Source organism: Pinus tabuliformis, chromosome 8 (genome assembly GCF_031772625.1).
Source record: "Pinus tabuliformis cultivar Carrire ecotype Pingquan chromosome 8, CPIR1, whole genome shotgun sequence".
Lineage (NCBI taxonomy): Eukaryota > Viridiplantae > Streptophyta > Pinopsida > Pinales > Pinaceae > Pinus > Pinus tabuliformis.
Window position 1 is genome coordinate 351618282 of NC_142294.1, and position 17076 is coordinate 351635357.

The following is a 17076-nucleotide window of genomic DNA, read 5'->3' on the forward strand; positions in this document are numbered from 1 at the left end:
ACCATGCATGCATAGGTCTCTTGGAGGCACACGTTAAGCTCCTCATGTGAAAAAATGTGTGTAAAGGGCTCCTAAAATTAAGCCTTAGGGTTGGCCCCTAAACTTCCATGCAAATCATCTTGTCAACACCAATTTGGGACTTGGGGCACAAAACTAGTCTCATGGGTCTCGTAGCAGTGAAATAGCCTAGTCCTAATCCAACTTTGAGGGCTCTAAGGATGGTGCTAGCCCTCCCATGTCTCAAGGGGTGAGACAAAGCTCATCTGAACCTAGGATCAACTGCCAAACCATGTGATCTTTGCTAAGCCGACAGGGGCATGCTAGTCCAATCAGGGTTGCGGGGGAGCCCGGCCCCCCTCACGCCCCCGCTCCCAATTCATGCTCCGGGCAGGAGCAACTCGGGAGCTAGTCGGGAGCGTGCTCCCAGTGAAAAAAAACGCTCCCTGGTTTTTCAGGAGCGTTTAGTCTTTTTTGCAAAAAAAATTGCAATAATATTGCAAATGCATTTTTTTCAAAGAAACAAATAAGTTTTGAGTGGGGAAGCCTACTGATCAAGCCTATGGCCCTAGTATTGATATGTGATTCATGGTAATGTTAAATTCTTAAAGTAAAAGGATGAAAATGAAGATTAAGGAGAATGTCACTTTTACCTTACTTAAATTTTTAACATTACCATGAAATGACTCAAAATGTTTGAGAGTGGTTCCGACCTCATTGGATTTCATATGAAGTAAGTAGAATTTTAGATATCATTCAAAATCCAACAGACTTACCAGTTTTTCAAGATTTCAAGATTGGGGGGATTGCAATATTTCCATTGGATTTTCTCATGTATTAGGGTATGGAACTCGTATTTAATCAAGAGCACCAATCCCTCTATGCACGTTGATGTTAGTGACATTGGTTGTCGAACTCCTCTATCATGACCCTCCTAAAAATGTACGCATCACTCAAACAAAATCTTGACTTGACATGCTATGCTTTATCTATCTTATATTAATGCTTAGAGGATGATATTAATGACAAAGAACCCTATACAGATCCAGAGGTAACGACAAAGATAACCTCTGGATATTAATGCTTAGAGGGTGATATTAATTACAAAGACCCTGATTTTCCAACAAGACTAAAAAATTAGACATTTCTCATGGCGACAAGAGGCCCAAGCATTAGCAATAGATTTCTAGTAGTTTTTATAACTATTGACTCTTTCATATTTATTATGATATTTTTTGTAAACAATATATGACAATTTAAGTTTGAAGTTTGAAGTTTGGCAATTATAACTCATTAGTAATGAATTATGAATATGATGCTTCGTGAAAGTTGAAAGTTGTTTCATTTCATTTCATTTTATAACATTTCAATTCATGTTAGATATTATTTGTTGTAATGGTTACACTTAGCTTACAAGTACAACTTTGGTGATCAATGATGATAAATGTTATATATTGAATTTTGAAAGCTTGAAACTTTAAGATTGATGATTCATGAGACTCAATATGTTGTATGTTACTATGTTACTAACTTGTGGACATGGTTGATGAAGATTATAACTTCTAGATGATTGTTGCTATATGGTTCAATCCATGTTTTTTTATGTTTTTTATATCTAATTCATCATTCTACATGCTTTTGTCGACATATATGCATCAAAATATAAAAAAATATAGAAAATATATATATTATATAAAAAAACACTCCCGGAATCGCTCCCAAACCGGGAGCTTCTGAAAATGTCGCTCCCGCTCCCAAGTAACATTGGTCCAATTGCATCATCTCATGAATAATATGGGGCAAAGTGCAATCTTATTGAGGTGCTAAGGGTGACCATGCATATGAATGATGCTCTGCAAGTGACAAGAGTCCCATGGCTCTCAACGCTTCACCTGTAGGGTATCATATGCTCCTCTAGTGGGTTTGGGCCCCAGTTAAGTTGCCCATCCCATGAAGAAAACCACTTGTCAATTACACACAATATCCAGTGCTACATCTTCAACATTAGGTACAATAATCATTAGTGCATCTAAGTGGACCAGGGTTGTCAATCAAAGGCAAAATGACACTTCATACAAGGCTTCCCTTCCAAATTTGGGGCTTTGATAATGTAATCGTGTTACCTCCCTAGGGAGGAGTGGCCAATCGATAACCCTATTAGGTGTTCCCATCCGCTAAGGGGAAAGACAGGTCCCTAGTACATCCATCAATCAATGGGTGGCATGTGAATAGTGATGGAACGAAGGGGAAAAAGGGTCTCAGGGCCAAATGCCATGGTCAAATAGGTAGCAATGATGAAGAATTCCACATTTTAGGCATACAAATGTGAGGAGGGAGCAATCATGGATGCATGAGTTACCCCAACCTTTGTTTTTCCACCCCTCTTATTGTCATTTTCTTTTTCTTGATTTTTCTTTGTATTACTACTTGAAGCTATAGGAAATGAGAGCATGTTTTGAATGATGTGTAGCAATGGTTACCCCTTTAGTGGTGGGGTTGTTCATCCCCCACCAGGGTTTGGGACATGCAAGGGTTCCTTTCCATGATGTGGTAGGGAAACATTAGCCCTAGGAACCAGGCGATGGCCATAATGATAAGGGGTAGAGCTCATGCTTGACTTTTGCCCACGTGCTAATGTTAATGTCCCGACCATCTTTTGCATTTTATAATTTTCTTTCTTTTGTTTCTTGCTTGTGGCCATGATATGTTCTTTCCTTTTCTTTTAGCTACATCAACCTCCCGAGGCAAAATTTCTAGGCCGGACCTAGATATGCGGAAATGGGGAGGGGGTGTGTTAAATCCTAGTGAACCCAGAGATGGGAGGCAGAGTATAGGGCTCATAATGTATGGATCGAAGTGATAAGTATGGAATGGGAAAACGTGACCATGTTATCTCAATCAAGGTTTCCCAAGTATTCCTAAAGCCATGGGCCATTAGGGGAGATCCCACTGGACTAGGACTGAAGATTAAACCCCCATTTAAGGCATGGGAACAAAACCATGGTTAAAACCCTCTCTCCTTCCAAGTCACCCCATAATCCATGCCAAATGCCCAAATGAAAAACAAGCATAAGCACCCACTACATAATGAACAAAGTACCTTTGGGGTCGGATTGCCCACCTTCCAACTTGTGCTCTGACAAATGGGCTAGGTGTTGGAAAATGCAATGTGGCAACTATTAATTCCAATTTTCCTTGAACTTAATACTTGCTTGTGAACTTTATTATTATTCTTGTGTTTCTTTATTATATCTACTTCATTAAACAAATATCAAGAGAAAAATAATAAAGATAGTGGCACAGAAGTTAGGCACCAAGCCAAGGGGCAAAGCCCCTCCAAGGGGAATACCTAGAAACTCTTCTCTTCTTATAGAATATGCTTCAAATAAGACAACAAAGACCCAAACCCTAGACCAAGTCCTCCTCCAAGTACCAAGTCATCCCTTCCAAGGTCACAACTTAATTCTACATCAACCAGCTTCCGAGTATAACTTCAAACACAACTTCAATCCTGCAACTTCGACCTGCAATTTCGTCTAGCAACTTTGGCCCTATTGCTCCTTTAGAAACCCTAATTCAGCTTCTTCAAGAGATCCTTCTTAGAGAAAGACAGCTCCTCCCAAGGTCAACGAGGTCAAGATAGAGTATTCTCTCCTCCAGCAACTAGATATTGCACTTCACTCTCCTGCAATTCGGACCTGTAGTTTCGCCCCTCTCTGTAGCTATAGAAACCCTATAATTTCACACGTGTGAGAGAGATAGAGCCAAAAAACAAGTTGTCTTCGACTTCTTCTTCTTTCTAGACCTTTGCACCACCTTCCTTGTCCCTTCTAGCCTTAGATCGAACTTTTTCAAAAGAGATCGAACTTGTTGATGAGTGAGTCCAAATGAGGTCAAACTGCTCCTTTCTATACTGCCTTTCCAAGGGGTCGAATTCCCTCCTTCAGGCCGACTTGTACTTTGGAGACTTCCAAGACTTTCTAGACTCAAAATAAATTCTTTTACAAGATGTATTTTATCCAGAAGGGCCTTATAAACATGATGTTGACTCTCTTGACTCATGACAACAAATCCTATGACCTGACAAACCCTAGAAGCATGAAGAACATGCTTTTACATAGAAGACCATCAATAAAGAGCATGAAACCCATGCTTTACATAATAACTTTTTTTTTCTTCTTTTGTTTGTTACATAAGATACATATTGGAATGAGTACAATAACAATTATGAAGACTGAAACTAGTTACATTTCCAACACTCCTTTTAACTAGGGAGGCATTCATAATTGTACAACTAGTACAACATCAGTCTCAAACTGAAGAGTTCTCATAAGAGTCAGATTGATAAGCCAAACTGTAAGCATCAATAATATAACGAGCACTATCAGTGAGGCCTAACTTGACAAGCTGAACTTCAATCGAGAGCATTATGCTGGGAGGCTTTATGTGTGATACCGCACTACCTCTACAAGGCACATACCCCATCTAAATGTTCACAAGGTATGTCCTTTTAGGACTATTCTTATCTTGGATTTCCATTCCTGAATCCTCAAAGAATATCAGTCCTCTTTGACGACTCTTATCTTGGACACCTGTCATATCCTCAAAGAGTGTCAATCCCTTTCCTTTCTTAGATGTTTTACCCTCAAGGAAATCACATATGCTTATCCAATCCTCCAACATTCTCTCTCCAAGGCCTTCACTTAAACTTACCACTGTTAGTCCTGGTCAACTACCTAACACATGAATACGAGAATGCACATGTGATGTCTAACATCATTTCCTCTCAACCAAAGGGGATATCCCTATTCCCTCTTGCCCAAGGAATAGATCCTTGATTCTTTTCAAGGAGACTTCTTTGCTCCTTCTCAAAACCAGAGGAGATCACAGACTTCCGTTCTATTTGGGATGTCAACACCACAAGCCTTATAGCTTGTCTTTATAAGAGTATCAGTTAATTGTTCTTCATAGCTACATGGCTCCCTCTCTTCTTCGCATCGAGCTTGCTTCTTTTGAGGTATCATGGAGCCATCTTCACTCTTCAATCTTGTGACAGGATACAGGTTATCTTTCTTGCTCATCACTTTCATCTTGACATCATGGATAAGGGCGTCAACGCCACAAGCCTTATAGCTTGTCTTTATAAGAGTATCAGTTAATTGTTCTTCATAGCTACATGGCTCCCTCTCTTCTTCGCATCGAGCTTGCTTTCTTTCGAGGTATCATGGAGCCATCTTCACTCTTCAATCCTGTGACAGGATACAGGTTATCTTTCTTGCTCATCACTTTCATCTTGACATAATGGATGAGGCCGTCAACACCACAAGCCTTATAGTTTGTCTTTATAAGAGTATTAGTTAATTGTTCTTCATAGCTACATGGCTCCCTCTCTTCTTCGCATCGAGCTTTCTTTCTTTCGAGGTATCATGGAGCCATCTTCACTCTTCAATCTTGTGACAGGATACAAGTTATCTTTCTTGCTCATCACTTTCATCTTGACATCATGGATGAGGCCATTACATTGAGCCTTTCCAAACTTCAAGTTAATCATAGCTTTTGCATGAAAGTGATCTCCCTTGTTGACCTTCAAGTTATCTTTTCACACTGCTACCATTTCAATCTCGAGATGAATATCTCATAACTTTATAATTGCCAGGTATACTATGTTGAGCTTGCCTCAACATTCTTCATTTATTTCTGCAATATCCTTCCAGGTAGCAAAACAATATGATAACTAGATAACCAACAATAATTAAACTTAGACATGCCTCATCATGATGACTTTCTCATCCAAGCCTCAACATCCTCATGGTCCATCTCCATTTGAATCTTCTTTCATACATCAAAGTGCCCAAGGATCAAACTTGATTACTGTTGACCCTGTCGCCTACACCTACCTACAAGTTAGTGAGAAAAACCTTCAACCCCAGAAGGTGTGGTTGGTGGCAGGGAACTAAGAGAAGGCATAGTCACACTAATCCTGACTCTCTCTCTGTTTGAGTTATCTCCTAGGTTAGCTAAGCGGGGTGGTCCCTAATGAAAAGTTAAGTTAAAAAGATGTGAGTGTCTAGGAGAATTGTTAGAGTTAAATAGATTATTTCTTTAAGATTTATAAGCAAAACTGATATGAAAAATAACCATAAATATATAAGATAAGCATGAAATACATAAACAACCAGTGCCTTCAAAGTATTGCTCTTTAAGAAATGAAATTGTATTTGCTTAGAATGAAGTGAAATGCTTTCAAATGGAAAGCCAAAATAATCCTGAAAAGTGAAACAATAAATTGTCGGCACAAGATATTATAAATGCTTTCAAGATGAATAAGTCTACAAATCAAAGCATGGAAACTATCTTGCTCAAAAGGATACAAAGATAACTCAAATGTTAGACCAAGATGACAACGGGAAATTAAGTTTGCAACCCAAAATAATAGTACTTGAAAGTGAAATCAATCATTTATGACAATAATTAAACCACAAGATGAGTCAATTTCCAAGTACAAGAAAAATTAAACATGTTGCAAAACTTAAAAGGAATTACAATGCTTGCATCCAAAATGCCTCTTGAAATAAGATTTGCATGTGAGACTTTAAACCATCAAGAAAGCAAGAAATTTAAGAACTTTGCAAACAAAACAAGTATGATGGAATGATTTCTTGGTTTATTTTTTTAGTTAGTGCTAAGGCAAAGTTACAATTGAACTCTAGTCCTTGGACCTCATCCTCGCCCAAATGTTTGGATCCCACAATGAGGAGTCAATAGAGGTAGAGGGTCCCTAAAAGTCTATTCAACCAACATAAGTTGGAGGTAAGTTTTAATGAAGCTTGGGGCCTTCCTATACTAAAATGCCTAGATGTAGTGCAAATTGTGTTAATTCCCCAAATTAAACTAATGCAAATGCAAATGCTTCAAAGAAAAATAGTTTGCAAAACTTGAGAGTGTATGCATGTGGGAATTTAAATACAAGATTAGTAAAAATTTGCATGTGGAGTGAAATGTATTGATTTTAAGCATGCACAATATGAAATTTTAAAGCTAGAAAGCTAAGAAAAAAATAAAAGCAAGATTAGGCCACCCACAAGAATCCCTCCTTTAAATGAGGAAGTTGGATGCCATGGAAAAAATCCCAAGCTCCCTCCAACAAATTTTTTTATTTTTTATTAGCACTTAAAGCGGGTAAAAATACCTCTAAGAAGGCAGCCCACAATACGAGAGAGATATTTACAAAGATGGGACTCTAACAAAGCTAGACTCTCTCCCCAAAAATATAACAACAACAAACTTGAAGATGGAAAAAACTCTCCAAAAGAGATTCACAAGGCTCAAAAGGCCCACGGCCTAGATGAGTTTGTAACTCTCTCCCAAGTGCTTATGGCCTCCTTAGAAATCAGTCTTTGGACAGCATGAGGGGGTCCTGCATACACAAGAATGAATAGTTTTCTAAAGCTTCTCCTCAAGCTCCTTGTTGCCCAATGCTCAAGCCTATGTGCTGCAAAACACACAAAAAAATACCGACAATTAGGAGAAAGAAACCAAAACTAAACTTAGAATTTAATTTACAAAGTACTAGCTCAAGTAATGGGAGTGAACCGCCATACTTGCCTAGCTTTAGAAATGACTCTTGAATAAGAGATATAACTTTGAAAGAACTAGAACCAAAGAAATTTTGAATTTTAAATGGATGATCAAATAGCTATAGACTAAGAAAACTCCATTTTGCTCTTCATTGGATGGAAAACTTGAAATTATTTCTTTTCTTAGCATGAGAAGAAAAGGCAGTAGGAGGACATTTAGGCATGGGCATTTCTTGCTCTTCTACCCTTGTTTCTTCTTGAATGCATCTAGCTATTAATTCCTCGAAACCAGGAATTATATTATTGTTCAAAAGAGTAGTCCTGAACACGTACCATTCGGATGGTAATCCTCCAAGAGTCGTGAGTGCCATTTCTCTGTCAATAATAGTCTCCCCAATAGATAGGAGATCGTTCTTGATCTCGGTGATTCTTAAGAAGTATGCTTGCATACTCTCATCTTTACCCTTCTTGATTTCCCTCAGTTTATTTCTAAGAAACAAAACTTGATTTGCATCATTAACTTTAAATATACTCACCAGTCTATCGTAGATTTCCTTGGAGGTGTCCAGTTCAAAGATGTAGGCCACCAAGTGCTTGTCGATAGAGTCCCAGATGATCTTCTTTGTTTTGACTTCTCCATTTTTCCATTTGTTCCAAGCAGCAGCGGATGCATTTGCTGGAGGCTCAACAATATTGCCCCTTACATGGTCCAGCACTCCTTGATCTTCTAGGGTTAGATCAATAGACATCTTCCATCCGTGATAGTCAGCTTTCTCACGGAGCTTGTCTTCGGCAGGAAAAAGTGTTGAGGACCCCATAGTTCTTTTAGGATAGCATTGCCAATATTCTCTTCAGTGATCGCTCTTGCTCTTGCTCGGGCTTTGTCTTCACCTCAGCTTTGATACCATGTTAGTTTATGGTATGTTCTATGGTTATAGCAGTTTACTTCCTTTTCTTATTATATTCCACAGAATAGCAATCACATGTACATAAGTAAAGTGCAAATAGAACATTAAACGATCGACAGAAAACAAGCCAAGACAAGAGACACAAGATGTGGCGGTTAGCCAGGGACAAACCCCACAATGTGTGGGGAAACCCTTTGATCAAATCTTCTTTTATCTTCAATAATTCAGCAAAGAGAAATAGTACAATAAATCTTATTTATATCAACAGTATCAAACCCTAGATCAGCAGCATCAGCATTAGCGGCTTCATCATCAAAACTAGGGCAGTCGATATCTCACAAACCGACCGTTGGATCAACTTGATTCCACCACCAAAAGTTGCAGCCTTCAGAGGAGGTTCAGATCTACAGCGCAGTTCAAAAGAGGAGGTTTGATGGTCCACGCTGGTCAAACTTTGGATCTGCAGTTGCAGCTTCAGTTTCAACAGCTTCCTTCAAACTAGGGCAGTCAATATCTCGCAAACCGATCGTCGGATCGACTTGATTCCACCACCAAAATTTGCAGCCTTCAGAGGAGGTTCAGATGAACCTACAACGCAGTTCAAAAGAGGAGGTTTGATGGTCCATGCTGGTCAAACTTTGGATCTGCAGTTGCAGCTTCAGTTTCAACAACTTCCTTCAAACTAGGGCAGTCGATATCTCGCAAACCGACCATCAGATCAACTTGATTCCACCACCAAAAGTTGCAGCCTTTAGAGGAGGTTCAGATGAACCTACAGCGCAGTTCAAAAGAGGAGGTTTGATGGTCCACGTTGGTCAAACTTTGGATCTGCAGTTGCAGCTTCAGTTTCAGCAGCTTCCTTCCACATGTGTGAGAGAGAGACTCTTTTCTACGCAGTAGAGAAGACCCTCTTTTCTGCGCAAGAGAGAGAGAGAGATGTGATGAGATGAGTGAGTGCAAATGAGGAAAAGTCCTCTTGTATTTATACACAACTGATGATGTTTGAATAGATGTGACTGTTGGGCTTCTGAGCCTACATGAGTTGTAGGTCGGCTTGATAATAATTCCATAATCAAAATAAATTCATATCTCCATAAATACTTATCGGAATCGGATGATCTTTAGATCAATCCTACACCTCTCGACGAGAGGAATCTAATAAAAATATTATTAGCCATGAATAAGATGACCCACATGAAGTTTGGCCCTAGTTGCCAATTTAACACTCCCTCTCAACTAGGGAGAACTTCATCTGCAATCTGTCTGTCGATCGCTACTATTCATCCATCAAATGCACTGCCCTATACAGCCTGACCCTTGCCCTACTCTACTCTATTCTACATGTTCTGCTTTGTCTTGTTCTGCCCTGTACTAATCTGTATTGTTCTGCTCTGTTCTGCTCTACTCTTGCATTGTTCTATTCTGCTCTGCTTTTGTCCGAATTATGAAGAAGAAGAAATGATCGAGGATGTATCATATTGACTCAAAGTCAGTCTTAGAGTATGTACCACTGGTCCCAAACCAATCTCAACCAACCCAAAGTCAGTGTCATAGTATGTACAACTCCTACCACTGGTCCCAGACCAGTAACATCCTCCACTGACTCAAAGTCAGTCTCAGAGTGCGTACCACTAGTCCCAGACCAGTCTCAACTGACCCGAAGTCAATGTCATAGAATGTACCACTCCTACCACTGGTCCCAGACCAGTATCATTGATCCCAGATCAATGGAGGTCATCCTAGCGTAGGGAGTACGATAGATACAACGATGCGTCCATCGGTACTACTATGGTCCCTAAATTCATTTCCCTGCTCATTGATCAGATGAGAGGTACTTCCCATGAGTCCCAGACTACATGGGTAGGATGCCTCGACAGGAAAACTAATCAATCTTGTCCTCACAGGAGAACACATCAATCCTGCTACAATCGCCATGGAGAATACATCAATCCAGGCCTCACAGGAGAACACATCAATTCTGCTACAATCGCCATGGAACACATCAATCCAGGCCTCACAGAAGAACACATCAATCCTGCTACAATCGCCATGGAGAACACATCAATCCAGGCCTCACAGGAGAACACATCAATCCTGCTACAATCGCCATGGAGAACACATCAATCCAAGCCTCACAGGAGAACTAATCATCCTGCTACACAGGAGAGCGAATCATCCTGTTCCACAAGAGAGCGAATCATCTTGTCCCACAAGAGAGCGAATCATCTTGTTCCAGTGCACACCACTAGGGGAGGGTGAGTCACCCTATGGTCGTAAGTTGCTCCAGTAAGAACCGCAAGCCCTCAGAGCTCCCAAAGCTCAATGTATGCAACATGCAGGACCCTTGTACAAGAGTTTCTTGACGACTCCAAGTCGTTTGGGAAAATCACAAATTAGATCTTTCCTCGGGGCTTTGACAAGGTGTATTGACTTGTACATCATCTTAATGCAATGGAGCCTCCTTGCTCATCAACTTACCATATCCCAGATGATGTCTATCTGCTGGAGCAATCGACGAATACGGGATTCCTCAATAATCGAATCCCACCTCTGGTTGTTACAGAGAATCACAGCGGTATGTCTTCAAACAGCTCACTGAAGAGCTTCCCCAACCATTTCTAGGTCTTGGAGATCTCAAGTGCTTTAGCCTCTCCACCAATTTTCATGGCTAGAGCAAATATGATGCTACCCCAAACCAACAAATGTCAAGTGTAAAAATTGAATTCTAGCAAGTGGACATCATTGTCTTCTTCCCTTATGTGCCAAATTCGAATTTTATGATAGAATGACAAGTGTATATGGGTGGTAACCCATGTGGGGACAATTTCTCACAAAACTCTCCACCAAATATTCTCCCAAGTCCTCCCAAATGTGCATTAACTTCACAAATTCGAATTTCCAAGTAAGCAGCTTTCTCATTTAATGCCAGAAATTCGAATTTATTTGAGCACGTCCTTTCCTTGATTTTAGGAGTTCACATCACCTTGGGACTTCACTTCAACTCCCCCATAATTTTCCACCTCATTTCCACAACATTTATCATGTGTGGATATTTATTTTTCTCCATTTATTTAATTTTTAGCTTAATTAATTGCCAAATTTCCCACTAAACTTAGGAAAAGTGAGTTTTGAGGGTTCAAAACACATTTTTAACCCATCAAAGTGTGTCATAGTAAAAAGTTGAGGGTGAGAGGTGCAAATTTCATTACTCATACCCCATACAACTTCTCTAGACATCACTTATTACATTACAAGTATAATTTTATTAGCAATTTCCGCAGTGCGAATAATCTAAAAAATAACTACCTAGACCTAACCAAATTCCACGAAATTTTTTGTGTGATCTAGTATGGTAATATACATCAACTCTAGACACTAAGATGTGTTAGGGGCTCAACCTTCAAACCGTCACCCCGGCTTTGGGGTAAAAAGTGAGTGGAAAAACCCAGAAAATTATCCGCCTCTGAAAAAGAATGGCTAATTAACCAAATAAAAAAAACACTCCAAGGTGTACTCATTTGCTGATAGAGTTCCAACATTCTAAGCCTGCTATAGACTCAAAACTCATCATTACTAGTATCACTTATTACAATTCCCCGCAGGGTGTGGAATCAGAGTACAAGAAAGATGATGAGAAAATAGAAGTAGGGTTTAAAAAACTATGTTGGCTAATGATATCTGATGGTACAAGTGTCCTATGGATTATCCTTGGGCATGGAGTCTTTCATATAATCATCAGGTACCACTATAGTCGTCAACATTTGGCTCCATATGGGGATGCATGCTAGATACAACGTGATAGTGTGCAAGAACCTGGAATCTGCGTCCATCGACAAAAGACATATATCAACAGTATCCATTCCAAATATCATCAAATGAAATCAAGTACAGAAATGAAGAAACGGAAATTTATTCTAAGAGCATAAATGACAATTTATTCTTGAAATAAAACTAATTAAACAAAAATGACTAGGTATAAGGTTAGAAATATGATACAAAAAGATGTCCCATGACATCAAATTTCTTCAATGAAGTTCAAGTTGAGAACTTGCTTACTTTCGGGCAGATCCATGGGTAATTTTTCTGGTGTGCCCTGTCCAATTTTGAATATCTTAGGACTTTGATCTGTCCCAACACTATGTTGTACATGGTCATCTGATTTACCAAATCCTTTTCGCTTTTTTCTTTTCTTCTTAACAGATTGTGATGTTGATGTTGATGTGATCAAAGTAGACCTTTCTGCCTGATCTTGAAGACGCTCAGATGGAAAATTCGAAGTATCCAAGACTTTTTTGACCTGCCTTTGTCCATTCTGCTTCTGCTCTGACATGGGTGATGGATCAATCTCATAAGTATAAACCTGATTCCCCTCAGTTTCCTTGCTATCCAAGTCTCCATCAATTAGCCATTTTTCAATGGAGTAAATGACCTCCTCATAATGAGATGAAGATTGCTTCAGTGGACCGGGAGGCTTATGATTTGTTTCTTTGTTCTCTTCCCATTCATCATTTAACCTAAGTTGGAATTTTTGTACCTGTAATCTTTCCATTTCATCCAACCTATTCTGAAAAGTGACTTGATTAGCCTTCATAACACTTATTTCCTTGGCATGATTTGTTTCCATGGTGTTGATTAATTGCACTTGTTTTTCTTCCATGGTGAGCAACGTATTTTGAACCCAGAAAGCATTTTGGGAACGAAAGAATAGATACATTGAAGAATCTGTCAAGTCAATGATGCATGATTTGGACTTGTCGTTGTTCTTATGGGGCAAAGCATCATGAACAACTGTGTACATTCAAAATCGAAGTCCTCGTAAAGTTCCAGAAGGTATGACTCCTGAAGAAGCCTTCTCCAAAAGGAAGCCAAAGGTTGGGCACATGAGAATCTTTGGTTGTCCTATATATATTCATGTTCCTTTGAAATCTTCCATTCGTAGAGTTCTTGCCTTAGAGAGATAACTTCTCCTGCAGTACTTACAGAAAACAACTCTACCAATTTTTCATAGATTTCTTGTGAAGTATTTAACTTTGATACATATGGTATGAGGGAGTCTTTGATAGATTCTATCAGAATCCTCTGGGCCCTCCCTTCCCCTTTCATGTATCTAGCAAGTGCTTGAGCATCTTCTTTAGGAGGTTGTGTTATTGACCCCTTGATGTGATCCATGACTTCATTCTCAATAAGGTTTAGATCTGTTCTTTTCTTCCATGCAAGGAAATTTGAAGCCCCAACTAATTTTTTGCTTTCCTTGCAAAAAGACATTTTGATAGATTCAGGTGAAGTTATAAAAATACTTACTTGAGTAGATGTTGCTTTCTCCACTTGCTTCCTCCTTTAACTTGATAGTGATATAGATAGTAGAAGACTACTCCTTGATAGAATCTTTCTACAAGAGTAGTCCTTGATCCCTTCAATAGAGAGATCACTTTGATGAAGTTCTTCAGAGGTTAAAGCTTTGCTTTAATGAGAGAGAGCGTACTTTACAAACCCTTTTGAAGATGATGACGATGTTCTTCGATCTAGCCTTATTTAGTCTTTGAAAAAGCTTCCACTCCTTAGATGATGATTGAGTGATGACCTCGGAAATGCTTCTAGGGTTTTGGTCTTTCTTTCTGCTTCCTCCTTGATGATGATTCCAAGACTTTTGTTGAAGTAAATTTCTTCGATCTAGGGTTTCGGTATGATGTAGATCTTGAACTTTCACTTTGGTATTCTTCGACTTGCTTTGATCCCTTTCTTGAAACTCAATCCCTGTGTGTCTCTTTGATTAAATGCCCCTCCTCGACTTTGTTACCTTAGCTTTGAAACCACGTTGAGAAATCTTAGGGCATCAAGAGATAGGTGATTTCTCTATTACGATAATTGCTTGTGAGTGTCTTTTTACTTCTTGATTATGATCTTGTCTTCTTTTGTTATTATTGTGAGCTTTTCATCAAGACAATTACCACTTCATGAATAATAAAGAGACAAGAGACACAGTATATAGACTATTAGCAAGGGCCAAAACCTCTCACTCTTTGAGAGGAAAACCCAAACAAATTCTTCCTATAGAATCTTCAATTGACGAATACCAAGACCATGACAAAGACCCTTGACACTAAATCCCTTCCAATACCAAGTCACAAGCCTCCTCTTCTCCCCTAGATCAACGTTGCCCTTCTTCTCGCTCTTCTCGGCTTGCTTCAAAATCTCGGCCTATTCTTGTAAGTCTGCAACTCCTTTCTTTACAACAGAAACCCTAGATTGACTTTTGCTCCTTGAATAGTCTCCCGTTGAGGAGGGAGATTCGTTACACTTCTACTCAGCTTCTTCTAGCGAAGTCTTTACCCAAACTCGATTACCCTTGTATGATTGCAACCTTCGGCCTCCTTCAGATCTGTAATCTTTGCACGTGTGAGGATAGAATAGCCCAAAAACAGTCCCACAGTGATATCACTTCCTTTGCTCTCTTTTCTTCTTCCTTCGTTGATCTTGACACTCCTTCTAGTATGATTTTCGCACTTGTTATTAGAGACTTGCTTCAATGAATGTTGTTCTCCAAATGAGGCCGAGCACTGCTATATATAGTGGTTTGTTCATGACAGTTAGGCCGACATGATCACTTGGAGTAGGCCGACTTCTTCTTTCTAGAATTATCCTTTCATTGTAGGCCGACATGAGTGAGGGCTAGTGACAAGGCCTTGGAGGGTGAATTACAAAAACAAATATGACTATTTACAATGTGTAACATGCCTTCAATACATGACAATGACTCTTTAGACTTTTATGACTAGATGACAATATCCCTAAGGGTTCTCAATGGGAGCCTTAACTAAAAATAAAATCTCTTTCTCATGAAACCCATGATGCAAGCATTACAATAATTTTACTTTTCTTCTTTACATCCTTTACACAAAATCACAATTACATTTCATTATGAAGACTGAACCTAGTTACACTTTTCAACAATTGCAGCCACGGTTTCAAGCCAGAAAATCTTCTAGGTGTGGGCCAAATTATTTTCCAGGGGCCAATCTACCAGGTTTTGCCAAAATAAATAAATGTAAATCCTCCTCAGTATTTTTAATTAAAAAATTGGCTGGGATTTTGGCTTTGGCATTTTCTATGATTTTTTGTGAATTCTTGGTTTCTCAATTTATTGTTGGAATTTATACAATTTTTTGGTAAATTATTTCGGGCAAATTTCTAAAGGAATGTATGAAAAATATAAATTAATATGGGATATTTTACTTAGAAGTTAGTGAGGCTTTGTACTAGGCCACTAGATTTTGCGGTAACAGGGAACATGCAGATGGCAGTCTGTTACAGCCATGTCCGCATTTGAGAATTTACTAGGGAAATTACATACCTGAATAACTAGTATACTTAATGTCTGCTTAGCAAATGGCCATGGCAAAGAGCTATACCAATAGATAAGGAGAAACAGCAATACAACAAATTACTAATTAGCCCTGAAGTCAAGCTTTGCCCTTGTATAATGCATGTCCCAGTTTGGTTCACAATACCCAGGCTTCTTAAGCTCTACCTTCCTATTGAGAAAGATTTTGTTACAGGAAATCCTGATTAAAAATTTGACCACAACTTTTTCAGAAAAAAGATAGAATACGAGGTCAAAATAAGGCTATCAGCACTTTCATATTTTATACTCCAATCCTTGTATCAGTTATATCTTTCATAATCAAACCATGTAGTAAACCAGTCCACAATATTCAGAATCCTTCAGATTTTCTTACAAAGCAACGTCTACCTTGACACAGGTTATGTGCAACCCTGGTTTAAGTCATTCTTCCCAAGAAAAAATATAAGTCGGGCAAATCTAGATTTCTAACAGTAGCATATCATTTATGCAGACAAACTAAATAACATCAATGACGATGAATCAAATGACAAATAGACAAGATAGTGAATAGAAAGGCATAAGTTACGTGGAAGGGAAACAGTTCTCTTGAGCACTCAGAAGAAATCATAAACAATAGAAGATACAATCACAAAATGGTTCAAGGAAGCAAAGGTCAAATATTAGCAACCCATAACAACAACCTTCTGTGCTTATCCATTAGAATGTACTCGCCTTCTACATAAAGATTTAATAAGACTGCAAATTACAGTATCATATCTATATAAACTGATGCAATCTTTCAACCAGTCAATTTCTTTCAACTTCAAGGCACTACGAGGTTTTTAACCAAATCCACCTGAGTTTCCATTAAAAAGCACTTTAGTTAAGCAACCATAATATAATCTCACTTTTCCACAAATGAAATCACAAAAGGCCAAGTATTCTCTCTAAGTCATGAATATAGGTATATTCTACTTCTCTCTTAACAGTTAGAAAGCATCCAGATCGAAGTTTCAAACTGGCTAAATTTATCTTATAATCACCACTGTGAATGAATCTTTTCAAACTATTTAGATGGAGTTATTTACAAGCAAGGCCACATCAAGGAACTATATTTTAAGTAAAAACAGGAAATTCAGTCATGTCTATTGAAGGAAAAAAGTTGCCCTATATAAAAATGTCTTTATGCAATTTATATTCTAAATCTTACAGGTCATGTCTGCTTTAATGATTTTCCAAGCAAAATCATGCA

At 38.7% G+C, this 17076-nt stretch overlaps 1 protein-coding gene across 1 annotated transcript in view; it reads right to left on the reverse strand.

Moving 5' to 3' along the window:
- LOC149235590 (GATA transcription factor 26-like) overlaps nt 1-17076 on the reverse strand; it is a 224799-nt gene that overhangs the window by 103801 nt on the left and 103922 nt on the right. The window lies entirely within an intron of this gene.